The sequence below is a fragment of the Lissotriton helveticus genome, chromosome 1_1, assembly GCF_964261635.1.
Source record: "Lissotriton helveticus chromosome 1_1, aLisHel1.1, whole genome shotgun sequence".
In the NCBI taxonomy this organism is placed as follows: Eukaryota; Metazoa; Chordata; class Amphibia; order Caudata; family Salamandridae; genus Lissotriton; species Lissotriton helveticus.
The window spans coordinates 298,546,815-298,567,669 of NC_136057.1; the positions used below are offsets into that span (position 1 = coordinate 298,546,815).

Consider the following 20,855-nt stretch of genomic DNA (forward strand, 5'->3'; position numbering starts at 1 on the left):
AGCTAAAACAGCTGATTAAAATACACAGGCAATTGGTTCAACATGTCATGTGGACTTTAACAGTCCAACCAGCTGTAAGAATTCCACAGCAGATCCCACAGCAGTGGAACACAAACAAAATCACACCACAGACTATACAGTCTCGCAAAACGAGAACAAATTCCATTCTGGTTAGCACATAAAATTACTCAAATAGAGGCAGTATGCACTGATAGTACACCTCATGAGAAAACAGGATTCTGACAATCTGTTTACCAATGGTGATTGCACCACACGTAGAGGACTGCGACACTTGGGGTACAGTCTTTGCTTTAATCTACACTAAAACACATGGTGTCCTGTCTATGGCGGTAATACCAGACGTTCTGAGACAGATTCAAAATGAATACGGTCCAGAACCGGCCTTAAATCTGGGTATGACATTACTGAAAGATTTCAAACAGGTCTCGGCTATACTATTAGCCAACATTAAAGGTGAGGCAGTATCCGTGGCGATCCGCCAAAAACTAAAAGAAACAGATATTACTGAGCAACCGTATGAGCTTGCCAGAATTATTGAAAAATCTTATGAAGAACTAGGTAGAGAAAGTTTGGGTGGGAAACCAGTAAAACCCCAACTAACTGAAAATCCAGAATTTTTTTTTATTAAAAATAATCTCACTACTCCTAAAAAGAAGTGGGAAAACACCAAACAGACACTTCCTAGAGAGAAGCGTTCACAGTCCAGAGGAAGGTCTCCTCACCAGGAGCCCTCTGAAAAAAGATACAACCTTAGAAATAGGAGTAATTTGAGAAAACCTGATAGATATCAAGATAATGATACACATTCCTCTCGTACCTTTCAGACTTCCTTGCAGAAATCCGAAAGAAGAGGACGATCAGAACAAAAAGAAGAACGAGTGAAGTCCAAAGACGAACAACAAGTTTCCAAAAAATAAGAAAACTCAATTCACTAAAAAGATGGTAGCAAGTTTAAAGATCATACATGCCGAGGATCTTGAGGACACAACTCAAGAACGGGGAGTGGGCCCAGATAATGTTAGACAGCGCAGCAGAAGTAACCGTAGCTCGCAAGAACCTGAAGGATCATCTGGAGACAGTGGACTTGAATGAAAGCATCCAAGTTGAATCTGCAGATACCAGGGTTAGTGTACCACATAAGTTATATGAAGTAACACTCCAGATGGAAGGGGACAAACCAAGAAAAATTAGAGCACTCTTTTGGAAGAAGCTCTCTAAGGGTTATGACATCCTACTAGCTGAACAAAACTGGCCACCTGAATTTGTCAGGGAGTGCCCACATGGCGAAGATATAATTATGCCAGCCTTCTCAAATCACATTCCAATTCATAAAAAATACACATATGCCAGAAAATGGGCTGTAGCCCAGGCCCTAGCATTATACAAAAATCATGTAGGATATGATGAGGATTCCCCTCACCATAAAATCCAGTTGAAAACTCAACCAACAACGCAAAGGCAATATCCTGTAAAACAGGAAGCTAAAAACCAGGTCAGGGAGATTTTAAATCAACTTGAATACCAAGGGGGGATTGAAACATGCACCTCATAAATGAACAATCTTTTGTTTCCTGTCTCCAAACCAGACAATACATATCATCTAGTTTTGGATTACAGACATCTAAACTCTTGTTGCAAAACATTTGCAGTACAAAATGCACATAGTGCAGCACTGATGAATAACATCGTGAGCAAAACATATAAAACTACATTAGATCTCTCACATGGTTTCTTTTGTCAAAACATTGCACCTGAAAGCAGATATTTGACCGCTTTCTCAATATTTGGGACACAGCGATAATTTTGCCGTCTCCCCCAGGGATTCAAGAATAGTCCACGGTTATTTTCAGCCAGAGTAACAGAGTTACTACAAACGTACGATGATGAGGCATTGTCCTATGTCGATGACATCTATCTTACAGACAATGATTTGGGCGTGCACTTGAAAAAAGTGAACACCATCATACTGGGGCTCGCTTCTGAAGGGTATACATTCAATTTTAAGAAATCACGAATTGCCCACCTCAACGTCCTATTTTTGGTATATAAGTTATCAAGTGAAGGCAAAAGCCTGGCAGCAAACTTCTTAGAGAAATGTGCGCTGCTCCAACCTCCAAAAACGCTGAAAAACGTAGTCAATTCTAGGTTTCCTGAATTTTGGAAGAACTTATGTTCTAAACTACGCAGAAAGGGTTAAACCTCTCTACGAACGAATCAAACCTGATTTCAAACCTACTAATTGGACACAAAAACACACAGAAATTTTGCGTTCAGTGCAAACAGACATGTTAGCAAAAACACAGTTACAAACACGCAACAACGTGCGCAACCTAGTGATCTGAATCATCCCAGGGAGATGCGGATTCACATACCTAACCTTTAACGAAGGTGAGACGGTACCAATAGCATACAAGTCCCGCTTGTACACACAAGCTGAAATGAAATTCACTCCAACAGAAAAGCTACTGACAGCAGCTCAGACTGCTGTAGCAAAAGAAAGAGCCCTCGCACAGGGTAAACGCATTAAAATTGTTACACCTGTACCTGCCTTAGAGGCAGTGATAAAGGCAAGCATTCCAAATGCTAAAGCTTTACATCCAAGATGGATACAATGTGTTAATTCTCTTGCTGCAACAGATGTTGTATATGTTTTTGACCCGTATTTAAAAACACAAGAAATCCTACAATACGAATTAAAATGTCCTCTGCCGACTGAAATTCTGCCACTCGAACATTACGGTTGTATAATATATATAGACGGCTAAGCACAGCCCGCAATTGGGGGTAAACAAGCTTACAGTGCTGCGTGCGCAATTGTTAAAGGTCGCTGGCGCGAAGGTAAATTTAGACCAATGGTCATTAAAACTCAATCACTCGGAGACTGTACAGCTCAGCGAGCTGAACTACAGGCTTTCGAGATGGCGCTTGAAAATACCAATCGCGAATTCCCAACACTCATAGTGTGCAATTCGTATTACTACGTCCAATCTTACAATGAATACTTGCAGAACTGGGTTCAGAACGGCTTCAAAGACGCTAAAGGTGGCACAATGAAGCATAAACTGCTATGGGAACATGTAGTTTTTTTGTAAAAAGAACTACAAAAGACTCACGTGATTCATACACTGAGTCATCAGCATGATGGCGTTGACATTGCAGAGAATTAATTGGCTGATGAGTCCGCGAAGGCAGCTGTGCAAATGGCTTCTGTAGCTGCAATCACTCATTCAAAAACGAAAATAGACGGTGAAACTATGCTAGCAGTCAACTCCTCAATAAAAGAAAACTATGCAGCATTACCACTGAATTATCCACTCGGTAATACATACATAATTAATGCAAACTCAGTTCCATTTGCTCGAATCCCTGGAGTGGGGGATAGAGTAATTCCAAACAGGAACGAGAAAGAGACGCTTTGGTTTACAAGGCACATATGGGAGAGGGTCTGATACATCAAGGATCTTAATGTCTCTAATAGAGTTAGAAAAGAGGTACTGGTGGCCAGGAATGAGCGTCCAAGTCTACGAATTTGGAATTAACTGCGATACCTGTCACGAGGATCATAGCTTTGAAAACAAACAAATTCCTGACTACAGTGTAGCCAGCCCAGTACAGAACCATTCTTAGACAACATCAGACTATCTACACGCAGACGTCATTATAGACGAATGCGGTCCCACAAATATTAAGACAAGATTCATTTGGATGTGGCCACAGTGCTCAGCTGACGCCAGAACTGTTATAAAAGATTTGCGAGTCTTTATCGGCACATACGCAATTGGCACGCTACATTCTGACCAGGGTCCTGCCTTTAGCTCCAAAGCTTACAAGGAGGCCATGGCCAGCTTGGGCGTGGCATTGTCATTTTCGAGTCCCTTCCATCCTGAGGGAAATGCGGTAGTGGAAAGAAAAAACCGTGACATAAAGCAATCTATAACAGCTAGGGTATAAGGTTCGGGTGACCGGTGGGTCAAACATCTAAATAGTGTCCAACGTAGTCTTTAAAAATCTGCCAAGAATTTCTCTGGGCGGAATCACTCCATATGAATTATTATTTGATACTAGAATGCTAATTCAGGATCTTGATTGTCAAACTTCAGTGGTGGAACAGAAACCCTTTGATATCAAAGACCGTTTGGCTGTTTTACAGGACTTAAATGAAACGAGAAGAAGTCTGAGTAACCCAACACAAAGCCCAACGACCACTGAAGAAAAACCACCTGTCCCAGCAACACCTGTCTGGATTCCAAAGATTGGAGATCTAGTCAGGGAAAAGATTGTGGTAAAGAAGGAATTTGGGCCTTCTTATAGAAAAGCAGTACCTGTCTTAGCAATTCTTGCAACAAGATCAGTGTTACTATCGCCACTTGCTGGAAAAAGGGAGAACAGAACAGTATCAATTGACCTTGTAAAACCACATCATGTGGCCGATAATAAGTAGGAGGCCCAATAGACTCCCAAGTAGTAGCAGACGACCAAATCTGAGACTGAAAGACTTATCACCTTTGATAAACCTGCAGTGAGAAAAGAAGGACTTTACAACACAGCCATGGAAGTCATCCCTCTTGATACTCAAATATCAGTTCGTCAAGAAACTCCTGTCTACAATGATGTAGCATCTGACTATACAAACATGTCAAAGGAGCAAGCAACTCCAGTGATCTTAAAAAATCCGGATGCAACACCAACTATTGACAGAACTGCCTCTGGATATTTTATCAACTTCGATAACTTTTCTGAGGATCACAGTGAACCAGAAATAATGCCAGCAAAAACACTTTTTAAAGAAAAAATAACAAAACTCCTTCATCAACTTGAGAGACAATATCTGGTTTCGCCAGGGGTTGAATTTTGGATAGAATTAGGTGTACTTTTTCTGCTGCTATGGCTCATTCTTGTTTTAAGTTTGGGACAAATGATAGATGGAAAATATAGTACAATGGACACAGCAAGTAAGAACATCAACTTGCTCCTACAACCTTACAAGTCATCTCATCGTGAGCGAAGAGACCTGTCATCAGTGAACATCACAGCTGTTCCTATACCTGGTGGTATAGCCTGGGACACAGCTGATTATGACATTTATGGCCTGGTGGAATTGTTGAAAATTCCACACCAGTTTAAGGTTTCTTTGAGTGATTTTGTTTCATCAAGCACCTTTTCTGATGATTGGGACTTTGAAACTGTGAATAATATGATGTCAGAACTTAGAAATGTCAGCTAAATTCACTAAACATGAATACTTAGAAGGTTCATCAGATTATGAACAAATGTATTGTTTTAATCATTATGGTCATCATTACCTGCACAAATCTGCAAACCCTAGAAATGTTTTTACTTATAATCAATGGGAACATTGTCCAACACCGCCAAAGGGCAGCTCAAAAACATTTTATGAAAAATGTCAATACTTCTCAGGTTTTAATGTCACAAACCCAGAAACGTTTTATTTAAAAAATGTGAATAAGACAGAAATGAAAAACATGCTGACCAATACTAAACAAATTTATTCTGCAAACTTTTATGCCCAGCTGTCTACATTAGGTTTTAACTTTTGGAAAGATAACATTGAGACAAAAACTGTCTGGGGCACAAAAGACTGGCAGGTGCAAGGTTTAGAAGCTTTATTCAGAGCCTGCAATATCCCAGAACAAATAATGTTTTTAAATGACACTGTACAACAAACATCTTGTCTTGGCTTAGCTAAGATAAAAGATTTAAACAAACCGTCCATACCTAAGCCCACGCCTGACAGTAATAACACTTCGGATGAGGAGGTAGACGTAAAACAGATTTTAAAACACAACAGAACCAATCCTGATTGGAAACAATGGTTAATCAGGCCCATAGACACGAACAACTGTCAAGATAGATTCATGAGACGCGCGGCGGCGGCGAACAAGATGGCCGCGTCCTGAGGGAGCTCCGAGGCGTCGGCTCTTTCACTCCCCGCGAAGGGTCTATCACCGGGCTCGGCTCCTGCTTTCAGCCAGCAGCTCCGATGTCGGAAAATGCCGGGACCATTTTGGCGTGTCTTCCGACCACCGACTCATAAGGACAGGTGTGTTTTCGGCATTTCTTTGATATCTCCAAATCGCTGCCGCCATTTTATACGTTCGTGACGGTGCGAGAGAGATTTCACCTCATAGAATGGCGCCTTCTGCAAAATGCCATCTCCAGCTTGCTATAAACGGCATTATAATGTTTGTCCTTATTTCATTTTGCCTCAACGGTCATTTTTATGATAAAACTCCAAATAAGGTACATTTTTGTAATACTGGAGGTTCCTCAGCACCGTTTGCCCTGTTGCCATTCACCTCAGGCGATGCCACACCTTGTATCTGCATTGGCACACAACTGCCTCACCACATGAACTGTAACTTTCTGTGCCTACATTTGGAATTATAATGTTCTTTTCTTAGGGCTGCAGTTACATATTCTATTTTTGTGTATCCTCTTTGGCATTCTTGTTGCTGATTTTGCTTTTTGTGACCCATTTGGTTATCGACCAGTTTCTTACTTTGGCCACTGCCTTTCCCATTTACGGAACCTCTGCTCATTCAGCTGCAACAGTGTCACTCTTTTTCACGCACCGATTGCCAGTGTTATTTCACTCAGTGTTTTTATTATTATTTTTTTTTTATTTTTTATCACATTTTCAATGGCACCCAGCCCTTTATTTGGTCTTTGTGCTTGTGCTTTTTCCTTTTGCAATAATCCTAATATCCTTCAGCCATGTATCCCACGCAAACAAACATACTGCATGGTACATCTAGTGTATCCTCTGGGGGTCGTAAGGAAACATCTACCAGCGGCGGCAAACGTTTAAAGAAAGATCCTTCATCCCCTACCAAATCTCCTCTTCCCATCACTTTAGAGGATATTATGGATGAACTGCGTCCATTTATGTCAGATACTACTACCTCTCTCCAACGAATTGAAGAAAAATGGTCTGGCTTGGATTCACGTTTGTCAGATGTTGAACAAAAAATAAGCGACGCTCAAGATGTTGTAGCTAAAGTAGACTCTCTCACCAAAGAAGTTAATCTTCTGAAAAAATCCAGAGAGGATTTGGAAAATCGAAATCGCCGCAATAATCTGCGAATTTATGGAATACCGGAAGGTTCGGAGGGGTCCGACATGATTCTCTTCTTGAAAACTCAAGTCCTACAAATTGCTGGAATCCCAAAGACTGTTGACTTTAATATTCAAAGAGCCCACAGACTGGGTCCTCAAAATACTTCCTCTGCCACTAAACCGAGAGGTATCATTGCATACTTTTTGCTCTACTCTGATTTAATGTCTATTCTTAATGCGGCTAAGCAGCACAAGCAAATGTTCTGGTCAGGGCATGAAATCTTTTTCAGTCAAGATGTATCAAAGTCAACTGCTAAAAGACGCAAGGTATTTTTGGATCTTCGGCCAGCGCTGAGATCAATGAATGCCCGTTATGGTCTCATCCATCCTTGTTTCTTTAAAGTAACCTACAAGGACAGGACCTTCTCATTTGATGACCCAGCTGATCTTCGGAAATTCAGTCACACTCATCGAGAAGAGCAGATGAAATTGAGCAAGCATTGACTGTTTTCATGTTTGGCTTGCTTGGTCTTTCACTGATTTTCCCTTGCAGGATAATGTATTTATTTTTTGTTTATGTTAATTGTTAATCGTTTCTTTTTTTTCTTTGTCTTAGGTTCCTCCTGTGCTATGGTCAAGTACTCCGGCGTGTATCATTCGTATGTCTACTTGTCTGATAAAATCTGTTGATGTTTTTTCCCATAACCTGGTAAGCTCCTCCCTTTTCCTTTTTTGGAGTCTTTTGAATCTTATGTGTTTACCTTACCTTGCATGTACTGGTTTTTCCCTTCTTTTTATTTTACTGCATAAGTGTCTATTCTTCCTTTGTTCTACTCCCAGTGACGTGGCTGTCTTGATTCTTCATTTCCGCTCCCCCTCCACTTTCACTGTTTGTTGTCCTCTTTTTTTTAGCATTATGACTGAAGCTCCCGGGCTTCTTGTCATCTCTTCTGTCTTTTACCTTCTGGGAGATTTTACTCCTGTTTTCTTCAATTCTATTCTTCCTTACTTCCTTTTTCTCTGCAACAGTTTTCCTTTTTACAGTCTCTCATTTTCTTCTCATCCCCTGTCATTCTATTTTGTTGATCTCTACAATGTTCTTGTGCAAACTTTGATCTGGCAGTTGTGGTGGTCACTACTGTCTCCTCTATATCCCTTCGACATTCTGAATATCTTTCTCCCATTAACCGCTTCTTCTGACTTTTTCCTTTTTCTCTTCTCCTTTCCTCACTGGTCTATGCTTTTTCTCATGTTTTATTTTCGTCTTTCACTATGAAAGGTCTTAGAATCATTTCATGGAATGTTAAGGGTCTTCGCAACCCTATCAAAAAACAGCGCATTTTGTCTCATTTGGCTCGTTTGAAATGCCAAGTGGCTTTGTTACAAGAAACACACCTTTCCTCAAAGGATATTTCCTCACTGCGTAAACAATGGGTGGGAGAAGCCTTTTGCTCCTCCGCTGTTAATAACAAAAATGGTGTTGTTATTGTATTTCATAAATCGTTGTCTGTTCAAATACACAATGAAATTTCTGATTCCAATGGTAGATGGTTATTTCTAGATAGTACTGTAAATAATGTTCAATTATCTTTTTGTAACATTTATGGCCCTAATGGTATTGATTTGGCCTTTTGGAATGACTTCTCTTTGCTCCTTTCCTCTCAAGCAAATGATGATTTGATTGTGGGTGGTGACTGCAATCAGCTAATGGATCCTTTTCTGGGTCGTAAGTCACAAACACATTATGTCCCTAATAAAATGCTAAAATCATTTCACAAATCCATTTCCTCCTGGGGTTTGATAGACTCATGGAGAATCTCTCACCCTGACTCCCTAGAATTTTCTTTTTTTTCTCCTGTGCATTCATCACACTCTCGTATTGACTACATTTTTCTCTCATACCATGCTTTTCAATTTATGACTAACTCTGAAATAGGTTCCATTCTTATTTCAGATCATGCCCCTGTTATCATTGACATGGACTATCCTTCGCCTATTTCTGCTTCTCGTCGTTGGCGCTTTAATAACTCTCTGCTCCTTGACCCTCAGTTCACTGATCATTTTACACTTTTTATGGATGATTTTTTTTTAAAACAACTTGAACACAGTCTCAGATTTTCACTTCCTTTGGGATGCCTTTAAGGCTGCTGCCCAAGGTTGGGTTATTGATTTTGTCTCCCGGAAAAAGAAACAAGCTCTCAAACATGCATCACAAATTCTCCAAAACATTAAGGATCTTGAGCATCGTTATTTTACTTCTAACTCCCCTGACACACTATCTTCTCTCATCAAAGCTAAAATGCAGTATAATAAACATTCCTGGGATTCTGCCTCCAATCAACTCCTCAAATTCAATGCAAAAATGTATGGTGGTCGTAAGAAAGCTGGCAAATTACTTGCGAATTATCTAAAAATTGAAAAACAGAAATCCAAAATTGTCATTATCAAAGATTCTCAAGGGGTTCCGCAATCCTCGGATGCTAATATTCTTGATTGCTTTGTTCACTATTACTCATCCCTCTACACTCCTGAATCCTATCCTTCTTCTGAGCAAATTGATTCTTTTTTTCAGTCTCTTCCTCACCCACCCATTACTTCTGTAGATTTCTCTTCCCTTGATGTTCCTATTTTGGAGACGGAGATTATTCATGCAATGTCTCTTCTTCCACAGGATAAAACCCCTGGTTCTGATGGTTTTACAGTGCGTTTCTTTCTTCATTTCAAAACAATTCTTGTTCCATATTTACTTACTTTAATTAATCACTTCCTCACCACGAGTGAATCCAAAGGCTCTTTTACGCAGGCCATGCTTTGCCTACTTCCCAAAAAAGATAAGGATCCTTCCCTCTGCAAGAATTATAGGCCCATTTCCCTGATAAATACCGACTCTAAAATCTATGCAAAAATCTTAGCTATTCGCATTAATAACGTCTTTCCTGATCTAGTGAACATTTATCAATCTGGCTTTGTTAAAGGCATGTCTATTACTGATAATTCACGAACTCTTCTCAATATTATACACCTTGCTGCCAAGATGGAGTCTCCTATTGCTGCAATCACCCTAGATGCTGAAAAAGCTTTTGATCGTGTTAACTGGGATTTTATGTTTGGGGCGCTCAGGTGGCATGGTTTCAGTCCCCATTTTATCACATACATTCAATTGTTGTATTCGGATCCTAAGACATCTCTCTGGGTTAATGGTGCTCAATCAGATTATTTTTCCCTTCATAGAGGCACTAGGCAAGGTTGCCCTCTTTCACCTCTTCCCTTTATCCTTGCCTTAGAACCCTTTTTGGAAAAAATAAGAACTTCTTCCTCCTACTCCGGATTCATTTATAGGGATGTTGAAAATTAAATTCACAGCATACGCGGATGACATTTTACTTTATATCTCCAACCCGTCTGTCTCATTACCTGCACTTTTCACTTTGCTCCACGATTATGCTTTTGTCTCTGGTTATAAACTGAATATTGATAAATCCGAAGTCCTTCCTCTGAATACATTTTGTCTCTCTCATATATTTGAGGGATCCGGCTTCGAATGGAACCCAAGATTTGTTAAATGCTTGGGCATCCTGTATACTATCACTATTAAAGAAACCATTAAAATTAATCATTCAGATATACTCAAAAAAGTCACTTCTCTTATCGAAGGTTGGTTCCCCCTTTTTCTTTCTTGGTGGGGTCGAATGGCAACGATTAAAATGATGTTACTCCCTATTATTAATTTTTACCTTTCTATGCTTCCCATCACCCTTCCTCGGTAAACAACCGTTACAACGCAACTATTACAACGGACTACTTTTACAACGCAGGATCCATTACAATGAACTACCATTACAACGCATTTTTTTACATCGCAGATGCCTTTACAACGCATGCCATTACAACGTAAGTATTGGTAAGTATATAATTATATTAAAAATGTTATAGGTTTGGGTTTTTGGGTACAGGGGTATTTTTGGGGTTCAAGGCTAGGTTTGGGTTTTTGGGTAAAGGGGTATTTTTAGGGTTCAGGCCTAGGTTTGGGTTTTTGGGTACAGGGGTATTTTTAGGGTTCAGTGCTAGGTTTGGGTTTTTGGGTACAGGGGTATTTTTAGGGTTCAGGGTTAGGTTTGGGTTTTTGGGTACAGAGGTATTTTTAGGGTTCAGGGTTAGGTTTGGGTTTTTGGGTACAGGGGTATTTTTAGAGTTCAGGGTTAGGTTTGGGTTTTTGGGTAAAGGGGTATTTTCAGGGTTCAGGGCTAGGTTTGGGTTTTTGGATAAAAGGTTTTTTTTAGGGTTCAAGGCTAGGTTTGGGTTTTAAATAAAATTAAATTAAATTAAATAATATTAATTTTAATTACTTACATTTTTAAAAATATGATATACTTACCAATACTTACGTTGTAATGGTATGCGTTGTAAAGGCATCTGCGATGTAAAAAAATGGGTTGTAATAGTAGTTCGTTGTAATGGATCCTGCGTTGTAAAAATTGCGTTGTAATGGTATGCGTGCTAAAAGTATGCATTGTAACGTCATACATCCCCCTTCCTCATTACTTTTTCAAGACTATTAATCGTCTCCTAGTAAAATTCTTATGGAACAATCGTAAAGCTAGGGTCTCCCTTTTTCGCCTTCAGCAACCCAAAAGCTTAGGTGGTGTCAATTTTCCTAATATTTCTCGTTTCCACTCTGCTTTTACACTTAAACAGATTTGGCCATTCCTCACTGACTCTTCTTCTCCTCCCTTAACAGCCTGGAGCACATTAGAACTTGCACAACTTAACGCCTTTTCATTCCTTACGGCTACTCGCTTATCTCAACCTCCAATTAGATTCTTTACTCCTGTTTTTAAGCACTTGGTACAATAAGTCCATTAACCTCTTCAGTGCTGCGCAAAATTTGCTGCAGTGCTGAAGGAAATGTTCCGTCATCAGCACCGGAGCACCGACGCTGATGACGGAACCATTCCGTCATGAGCATGGAAGGGGTTAAACTCAAGAATAGAGCTATTTTCTGGAAGGAATGGATTGATAAAGGAATCATTACATATGACCACTTGATCAAAGATAACTCTTTAAGAACTCTTCAAGACTTACAAGCTTCCTTTAACATTTCTGACTCACCTTCTGCTCACTTCACCTCGCTTATATATACCCTATCTTCTATTATTTTTCAGAACATTCCCTCAACCCCAGTCACATTCCCCCCCATCTCCCCGCCTGATTTTACTATTCCCTTTCGAGCCTCTGTCATTTATAAGTTATTATCACTATCCCCTGCTAACAGGACCAAATCTAAAATTGAACTTCTTTGGGAATCAGACTTAGATCAGGAATTTTCTCTACAAACTTGGGATTCTATCTGGTCTAAAGTGCACACAGTTTCTCGCTCGGCTAGCACTACCCAAACTTTTAATTTCTTTTATAACAGGCTCTTTTTTACACCCTCTGACTTACATAGATTTAAAATACTTGAATCAAATAAGTGTTGGTCATGCTCATGTGCTGATAGTGATTTTTTTCATATGTTTTTTCACTGTCCATTGATTAAATCGCTTTGGTCTCACATTTGGTCCACGCTTAATAATATTTTATCTACTAATGTTCCCTTTGATGTTGTTCATGTTTTTTTGGGTGGGTCTTCCCCCATGTGGAATGTTCAATGCAATGTTCATAAGTGTATTGATATGTTTATAGCAATTACACTTCAGATCATTACTACCAATTGGAAAGACACTTCCAAGATTGCCTTCAATGCTTGGTGGAATTTGTTGTGCCACCACCACAGACTCGATCGAGCCTATACTACAACTGTACCCCTGTTAATCAAGAGAGACTTATTGTTGTTACCTTTTACCAAATACCTCTCCTCACAGGCTCCTTGATTATTTTTTAATCAATATTTATTACTGTTTATAGCACTTTGGTAACCATATATAATGAGTTTGTATCTCTTGTTGCCCCTTTTTCCCTCTTCCCCCTCTCCTTCTGTCCCCCCTCTTCTCCTCCTTCTATCTTTCTTTCTTCCTTTTCACTTTTCCCATATGTTAAAACAACCACAAAAGCTCTTGTTATTGGTACAGTTCTTCTCCTTCTTTTTTTAGGGGTATGCAGTTTAAGGTTTTATTTTATTTTGTTTTTAAATGCTCTATTTTGGCTTTATATCTTTACCTTTGTATTGATGTTTTATGCTGTGTATTTCCTTTCAGTAAAGCTTTTTAAACAAAAAAAAAGATAGATTCATGAACAGAACACAAGGGTTCAAAATGAATAGGCCAGATCCAAGATACTCCCAGAGACAACATCCAGGGATAGGCACCACATACAGAGTAGGAAAACTATGCCTTGATTGGCTACAGAAATCCACACTTCCAGAAATTAAACAACACTTGACTTTACTTAAAGAAGGCGTTGACTTATGAGACTTCTTACTTGGGCCTCGTAAACAACGTCAAATGCATTTTATATACACCGGTATATATTCTTCTTACAATGAAGCCTGGAAAATAACGCAAATGGAAACTGAAGAAAAAAATATAAGAAATTGATTGTATTAATTTAGAGAAAGCACTCTCTGAAGTAGACAATGGGTTAACGACTTTGTCCTCCAGAATTTATTCTTTGGACTGCATTGTATCATCTGCCATTGACATAACAGAACAGGATTTGCTAATGTTACAACATGGCCAGTCTCAATTGCGTTCGATAATGCTACTGGGCTGGACATTGCAAAATCTCCATTCAGGCTACGTGCCATGGCGTCTAATCAATACCACGTCATTGTTTACTGTCTTTAACCTTACAGATAAACAAATCTCTCTGGCACAAAGAGGAGCAGTCTATACGGTGCTGAAAAACTGGAAAGATTACCATTAACTGTTCTGAGAAACCTGCCGTTGATGGATAATATATAGCACCATCACGATACCAGTGACGATTTTCCAATTTCAGTATTGTCTACAGCTTGTACAGGCAGGCCTGTATGAAAGGTTGGGTAAAGGATACATTAAGTCAACCTGGAATTTACCATATACACACAAATGTTGGAGTGGGGGAAAGGAGGTATTTCTTAGTACAAAAAATTGTAAAAATTCACTAAGCGGTACACTTTTACGTGAAGGTATTAATTTACATGGAGCCTGTGAAGGTTCTTTAAATAACCTTATTGGCCACAGCCTATCTAGTTAGTGTGTCGGCCAGGGTCACTTGTTGTATGCAAGTATTATATCCAAAAAGTAATACAGACAGGGAGACGGCGTTATGGCCTTCACTGAATATCTCTTCTATACGAATTGATAATTTAAGCAGAATGAAAGCCATTCTTTTGCAAAAAACTGTGCCACTGACCTCGACTAGAGAAACGTATGATCTGCAAGTTGCAAGGACTTCTGCAGAGATACATGCATTATTATCAACAAACTGCCCAGTACATTTCGCAGAAATGTTAGGTCAAATCTTAAACATGTCTGATACCAGTGGCATCGTACATGTATTTAAGACGATCTTTTCGGGACTGTTAACACCATTGGAAGCAGTCCTCTGCATTTTTCCAAATTTCGTGCACTCTGTGTTTGGTGGCCTGCCTCTCATTTTGGGACTCGTAGCAGTAATTCTATTTTTGTTTCTCCTACTCCGATATGGTAAGTCCAATCACCAACGATACCCAGACAATGGAACGGGCTCTCCTGGCCATGCGGTATCATGACAGAATTACACAGATTCTTGGCTTGGTTCATTTAAGAGATCTGAATACCACTTGGTTCCTTTCATTCAGACCAATCTGGCAAGATTGCATCTTACCTGTTCTACGATGCCTGCTCTGCGGAGAAGAGTGCGTGTTAGACATCTGTCTTACACTTCCATCAGCGCTGCCAACGGATGTTGACACTTTGCTGGGTCCTGTAACGACTCATACATTGTGTTTCCCCCAACGGCTGCCAATCCTGATGACGGCATTCATTGAGATCTCACCAGCGAATCCAGCTATTGGTGAGGTATGTGGAACAACAGGCCCACAGGTACCATCTACATCGAACATTGCTAATGCGAATGACGCTGACGATGATGCTTCACATTTATGCACATTTGATCTACTTGATGAAGTAGTTCCACTTTCATCAACTATGGTAGATGGTTTCTTTGCCAGCTTAGATGATTTGATGTTTTCTCCCGACACCGAGAATAACCTTTGAAAGTGCACACAGCGTTCCATGAACTCTGAAATTCGGCATTCGGTTTTTCAAAACAAACCCTCTAACTTGGGAACTCTATGTTTCTACAATCTACATTTGAAAACATTTTCTCTCCATCCCACAATAGAACTTTTTTCACTTGGCACAAACTAATCTGCTTAAAGTAGAACCATTCTTTGCGTCTAAACTAGTTTCCTTTATTTGCTTTTCTCACAGAACCCCTGACGAAGGAACAAACAGTTCCGAAATGCTTTGGGTTATGATGTAAATGTATTTTTGTGATGAAAATCAAATGTATTGTATATTCACTCCGCATAATGCTAAATGTTCTAAATGTTAAAGTCATTATTTGATCATTGAAAAAAATTATTTTGTTTGCAATCTCTTGTTTACATGATTAAAATGTTATAAAATGGAATACTACTTCTTGTAGCTTCATGTCAGAGTCCTAGCTGCCCCTTGGGACTACGCCACTTACACTTATATCTCAACGCTAGCAGGCGTTAATCTGACATAGCACACGTACCTCATTAACTGTTCATATTGTTCACAAAAGAGTGCGACTTCCACACACATACATTATTTTTTCAGGTGGTATATTTGGCATAAATGGTGTATAGCAAAGAACATCATCCTCCTCACCATAGCACATAGAGCAGCCATAGTGGGGAAAAAAGTTTCCACCCCTTTTATAGTTTGCACCTGATTACCACCTGCTCCTACCTGATGCTAATTTGAGAATGCAAAAACCTGTTTCTGAAAGTGTTCACAATTAGCAAATAAATAGTACATTCTGAAATAAGAAACGCAAATTGGTAATTGGTACTCACAAATTCCAGTCGAAAAAATAGCGAGTCTCTAAGATTCGGTTCACAGAGCTATTTTTGCAAATGGAGGCATACACCACTTTGATACTTTCCACATATACCGTGCCTCAGTCGCTTATATATTTGTGACTGAATCCCAAACCATAAATGTTTCGTACCTCTGGCCCAAATTTCACCTCAGCTATAAAGGAGCCAGTGCCCTTGCAGACTTTAAATAATTTAGATGTCTATCATTGGTGTATTTCTCTATTATATGTTCAGCTTCCATTAGATAATGTTGTCATTGCTTAAAAGTTGTCTTAATCGGCAAACGTTTGTTGTCCGTAATGGTGCACTTTATTTCTACTGGGAATTATTTTTGGCAATAATTAGCCATTGGATGCACCTGTCCTTGGTATGAGGTGTTCCTACTTGACATTTTATGGATATTCTCTGAGGTACGGTGGCCTTTTCTGTAGCATAGTGCAGGGAATATGGACTTTCTAAATTCTATAGTTGTTCGGGCAAATGTACCAACCCTTGGTGATTGTGAACCCTCTACGCAACAAGGGGGCAATGGTTTTAATGTAACATGTGTAGATATTATATGAACAATGCTGGCTATAGCATAGGATGACTCTCTGCATATTTTGTCCATTTTAGGCATTAGGGTATCCCTGTATAAGCTTTCTCACTTGGCCTTTTGTGTACATTGTATGGATTATATTGTCTCTGGCTTCAGGTAGCATTTTATGCATTATAGGTGCAGAATTATAGGCACAGCCTTACCATATTATGGGGATCCTATTTATTTGAATTGTGCATTTTCTAAAATATGAAGCAAATTGTGATACGAGAGAAAAAGAGAAACCACTCTTACTCGTCACTACTGCTGAGCACTGATATCTGCATAGTGGGTGTGTACAGTCAAAGATATATATTTAGTAACTTGTCATGAATGTACTTCATCTAACTGTAACAGGGAATAGATATCCTTTAGTGATATCTCTGTGGAACTAACACTCCCTACTATATTGTTTTTCCTGAATCTAAACATACAAAAGATTAGTATCTTAACTATATTTTAACAAGCACCTCTTACTTTAAGTAGGGCATCTACCTTAAGCGTCATCATTATGCACTCAGAATATGCTGTATCCTGCCGTCATACAAAGGGCTCCATACCCCCTGTAGTTAGTCTGGAGCCAGGGCAGGGGAGGCAGGATGCCTGAGGACTTCAAAGGGAAACCTATAGAAGCGTTGCCTCCACTTCAAAGGCACAACTGTGCATAAATACTGCCACTCAGACACCAACTCTTGAGTGCCCCTCTGGACCTGTGGATATTCTGCCAGGAAGAAGTACTGCTGCGCTGCTGAAAGACTGCCACTTTGCTGGACTACTGCCCTTCTGGACTACTGTCTTGCTGTGCTGCTGCCTTGCTGTACGGACCTGCTAAACTTTTGCCTGGGTGAAAAGGACTGGACCTTCATTTCTTGAACCATGAACCCCAGAGTCACTCTTAGGGCTAGTTGGCTGGCTTCCTAACATGCATTTCAGGGACAGAATGTTCCAACAACCTTGGCCCAGCACCTGGACTCTGCCATCTATGAGTCTACCCTGCCAACGGGTCCCAACCCAGTCCTGGACCCTTGGAAGTAGTCCTAAGGTGCTCGGCCAGCCTATGTGGATCCAGCGCAACCAGTACATCTCCTTTGCTGCACAGTGCAACCAGAGCTGAACCGACTGCTACTGTGTGGATTGGAACTGTTGCATAGACCCGCATCACAGCCCATTGCTAAATTAGAACCGCAGCTGCGTGACACATCCTCGGTGTAGGCCCTCGCATCCCTTGTTGACAGCATCCTTGACGCTGATGCCAGACTCTGCATCGCAGCCATGCAGCACTTCAGAACTGAAGAATTACTCCCACTGCGTGGAGCATCCTTGACTCCAGACTTTGCATTGCAAACCCTGATATGCGGGACCATTGAGACAGGATCTCAAACAGCAGCTTTGCTGCAGGTCAGAATAATGCTTTGCTTTGACAGTATGACATATCTTCGACGAGGATCCTTGAAATGCTCCGCAAATGGGATTTAAGGTACTTTGTTCAGTCGGCCTAACTGGGTCACTGTAGATAGCCCACGCTCCATTGTTGTCGGCCGAAACTTGTGACTTTTTCCTGGTCCGGCTCAACCAGATACCCCCGGTTGGCAGTTTATGCCTTATTGCACTTTGTTCACTAGAATCGTTAAACTTGAACGTCTCCGGTTATACTAATTGGATTATTGTCGTTTTGGTCTTGTTTTATTTATTAAAAACAACTCTATTTATCTAACTCTGTTGTGGGCTCCTTTTGTGGTTGGTTTTCACATTGCCTTTGAGTTAAACCTGACTGCTCTGTGCCAAGCTGCTCGCGGGCTGAGTGCAGCTTATTTGGGGTTTGCTTGGGACTTCACCCTATGAAGAATTTTGGTTGCTGCTTGAGAAAGATCCCACCCCCTCAACCAACAACTCAATTTCTCCCACTTCCTGTTCCATTAAAAGTTCAAAATACTTCAAAGGTAGTTTTCACCACACAACTCAGCTTTCAGAATATTTCTCTGTATTGCCAATGCACTTCAAATAACTCCTGGGTAAGTAGCTGCTACTTGCAAAGCAAATCCTAGATCTGAGTAGCAAGGTCCTAGCTCCAGTAACATTGTATTATGAATGACTGGAAAACACACCGTGGCCCACAAGGGAAATTATACTCAAGATGGATGCCACATCTTCAAACTGTGTGAGAGTGTATCACCTGCTGGGAAATGAATCTTGCTGTCTGGGAGCTGTCGCATAGTCCCAGGATATTTAAGGGCGTCTCCTACTTCCCCCGTGGATTCTGCTTATTCTACCCTTGAGGCGGAAGCCGGGGGATCTCTGCACTCTCTTGTGTTCTTTGTGCATAGCGCGAGTTATCGACTACTAATAACCCGTTTTTTAAACCTTGTACATATTTTAACTTGCAGTTCTTAAATTTAGTTGTCCCCACCTTGGTGTGAGATCTGCTTCGCCCAAGGCTTTTCCCAGACCTGCCTGACACAGCGCCGCCGTTATTAGGCGCTGACAACCTTGGGCCCGATGTAGGTAAAACGCATTTACCGATTTTAAAATACCGATCCGTACCGAATCGGTATTTCAAAATCGGAAAATGATATGTAGGAAAAAATAGTCGGAAAAATACCGAATCGGTAGCATTCGGTATCGAGAGTCGATACGTACCGAATCGCCAAGTACCGATTCGGTATAGGCCGGGTCGGACACGTCCGAATCGGAAATAAAAAAATGCGGAACCAACCGATTCGGTAAACGCCGAATCGGAAATATAAATACGCCCCATGGGCCGAAAGGCCAATAGGAAGGCATTATACATTCCGATTCGGTATTTACCGAACATATTCGGAAAATACCGAATCGGAAAATACCGATTCGGAGAATGCCGATTTGCCGAGCAGGTTGAGTGACACTGAAGACATCAGCCAATGAGCTGTAAGCACCCTCCCCCACAGGGAGTGGCAACCCAGGCAGGTGCAACTCATCAGAACTTTCTGGAAAGCTGCCTGAGCTGAGCAAACACAGAGAGAGCAGCATTGTGAGCAGGATCCCTGTGAGACATGGCTACCAGCACAGAGAGCCAGAAGGCAGCGCGTAAGCGCAATCCAAAATTCAGCACCATGGAGCTGCAAACTTTGGTGGAGGAGGTGGTGAGGGTGCACACCCAGCTATATGGAAGGCAGTCCCTCACTGTTCCGGAGAGCACCAAGAGGAGGCTGTGGATCGACATCGGGGAGAAAGTGAATGCAGTTGGTGTCACCCACAGGAGCCTAGACGACCTCAAGAAGAGGTTTTATGACATCCGTGGCGTGACCAAGCGCAAACTGGCCGACCTGCACAAGCAGGCTGGACTCACTGGAGGAGGAACAAACCGTGCGCCACCCCTCACTCAGCTGGAGGAACTAGTGGCGACCACCATCGAGAGGGCCAGTGTCGTGGGAATTGGGGACCTGGATAGCTCATTCCGAGCTACAGCTACAGGTAAGAAGCATGCGCAACTTGACACACCATACCAGACACCTCCCCTACAGACCCAATGCACAGCCAAACCCCAGGCCAGTACTGCTAGCAACAGACATGAGCAATGCATCTTGCTAAATGTACTCTGCAAAAGTTACCAAAAATGCCACAGCAGAAGCATAAGATAAATAACAGTAATACAGCATTAACGTGTTTGTAATGAGATGTGCAATGCTTTAATAGTAGTGACTGGAACACATTAGCACCCACTTGACAAATGCTTCTTTATACCTAGGGGCACCATCAGGCGGGGGAGCAGCATCAGCTCCAGCACCAGCTCCAGCACCAACAGCCAGTGCGGCGGTGGCAAGCACCAGTGCAGCAGCACAGGAGGAGGAGGACAACAGCTGTGCCCTGGCAAATGAGGAGGACACTGGACATTCCCTCAGATCTCCACACTCCCCCCGACTGTCTCAGTCTCAGTCGCCCTCATTGCTATTCTCCCCGGAGAACACACCACCACAGAGCCACCCTGCACCTGCCACTTCCCCGGCCCGGAGGAGAATTGTAGCTCCATTAGTCATCATGGAGGGGGCAGCGGGTCAGGCTCCTGCACAAGACCCCGTGACACCAGCGTCACCAGAGCACACACAGCAGGGCAGCAGAAATCCACGTAGGCCACGTGCAACCAGCAGCCCAATACCAGCACCGGGAGGCAGC

General features: G+C 41.3%; 1 long non-coding RNA gene across 1 annotated transcript in view; it reads left to right on the plus strand.

Moving 5' to 3' along the window:
• LOC144769429 (uncharacterized) overlaps positions 1-20,855 on the plus strand; it is a 110,027-nt gene that overhangs the window by 59,963 nt on the left and 29,209 nt on the right. Inside the window, exon 4 of the long non-coding RNA XR_013598696.1 lies at positions 7,715-7,807. This is a non-coding gene — a long non-coding RNA (uncharacterized LOC144769429). The remainder of the gene's footprint in view (positions 1-7,714; positions 7,808-20,855) is intronic.